Below are 1,694 nucleotides of genomic sequence, written 5' to 3' on the forward strand. Positions count from 1 at the left end.
GAACAAAGATAAAAATCACATCCATCGTGCCCTCAGAAATCATGCAAGCAAGAATAGAGTGACATGAAATATTTAAAGTGCTGAAAGAAAAAAAAACACCAAACTAGAATTCTGTACCTTGAGAAATTATCCTTCAAAAGTAAAGAACAAATAAAGACTTTCTCAGACAAACAAAAACTGAGGGCATTTGTTGCCAGCAGATCAGCCTTGCAAGAAATGTTAAAATAAGTTCTTTAGAAAGAAGGAAAATGATGTAGGTCAGAAACTCAGATCTATTGAAGAAAGGAAGAGCATCAAAGGAGGAATAAGTGAGGGTAAAATAAAAATTTTCCCTAATTGACCTAACAGATAAAAGTTTGCTCAAAAACACAGCAACGATGTGTTTGACTCTGTGTGCTCTTGTCAATACCTTGTGTACATACGTATGCCTGTATATGCTGAATGAACGACAGCGATGGTTCAAGGGTTAGGAGGGAGGATTAGCATTATTTTGTTGCATAAGGCACTCACACTGCCCAGAAAGCAATAAGCAATTCCGGGTTATTTAAAGGCGAACTTGAGTTGGTTGTAAGAGTACATGGCAAACTCTAGGGCAACCGCTAAAAAAAAGAACAATAAAAATAAAAGTAAAACCACAACTGATGTGTTAAGAATGAAGAGAAAATGGAATTACAGAAAATGCTCAACCAAAACCACAGAAGACAGAAAAAAGAATGGAAGATACTCTTTCCACCATCTTTCCGTGCGGCCATAATGGTGCGCATGAGTGTCCCGACAGATGCTCTCAAGAGCATTAACAATGCTGAAAAGAGAGGCAAACACCAGGTTCTTATCAGGCCGTGCTCCAAAGTCATCGTCCGGTTTCTCACTGTGAGGAAGCATGATTACATTGGCGAATTTGAAATCATTGATGATCACAGAGCAGGGAAAATTGTTGTGAACCTCACAGGCAGGTTAAACAAGTGTGGCATGATCAGTCCCAGATTTGATGTACAACTGAAAGATCTAGAAAAATAGCAGAATAAACTGCTCCTATCCCGTCAGTTTGGTTTCATTGCACTGACAATCTCAGCTGGCATCATGGACCATGAAGAAGCAAGACGAAAACACACAGGAGGGAAAATCCTGGGATTCTTTTTCTGGGGATGTAATACATACGTGCAAATAAAATGCCTCAGTGGAAAAAAAGAAAAAAAGAATGGAGGACAAAAATAGGTATAAAAAAGGGATAACAAATAGAAAACAATAATATGGTAGATATTAATCCAACTATATCAATAATCACTTTGAATGTCAATGGTTTAAACACACCAGTTAAAAAACAAGATTGTCGGGGCGCCTGGGTGGCTCAGTCGGTTAAGCGTCTGACTTTGGCTCAGGTCATGATCCCGGGGTCCTGGGATCGAGCCCCGCATTGGGCTCCCTGCTCGGCAGGAAGCCTGCTTCTCCCTCTCCCACTCCCCCTGCTTGTGCTTTCTCTCTCGCTGTGTCTGTGACAAATAAATAAATAAATATTTTAAAAAATAAAAAACAGATTATCAGAGTAGATCAAAAACAAGACCTAACTATATGTTGTCTACAAGAAACCCACTTTAAATATAAAGATACAGGGGCGCCTGGGTGGCTCAGTTGGTTGGGCGACTGCCTTCGGCTCAGGTCATGATCCTGGAGTCCCAGGATCGAGTCCCACATCG

General features: G+C 40.4%; 1 pseudogene; it reads left to right on the forward strand.

Moving 5' to 3' along the window:
* The first annotated feature begins 729 nt into the window (after window positions 1-729).
* Window positions 730-1,168, forward strand: LOC114208829 (small ribosomal subunit protein uS8 pseudogene; annotated as a pseudogene).
* The last annotated feature ends 526 nt before the right edge of the window (window positions 1,169-1,694 follow it).

The sequence above is a fragment of the Eumetopias jubatus genome, unplaced genomic scaffold (genome assembly GCF_037043125.1).
Source record: "Eumetopias jubatus isolate StellerSeaLion01/CBP00866 unplaced genomic scaffold, mEumJub1_p1.0 scaffold_16, whole genome shotgun sequence".
Classification (NCBI taxonomy): domain Eukaryota; kingdom Metazoa; phylum Chordata; class Mammalia; order Carnivora; family Otariidae; genus Eumetopias; species Eumetopias jubatus.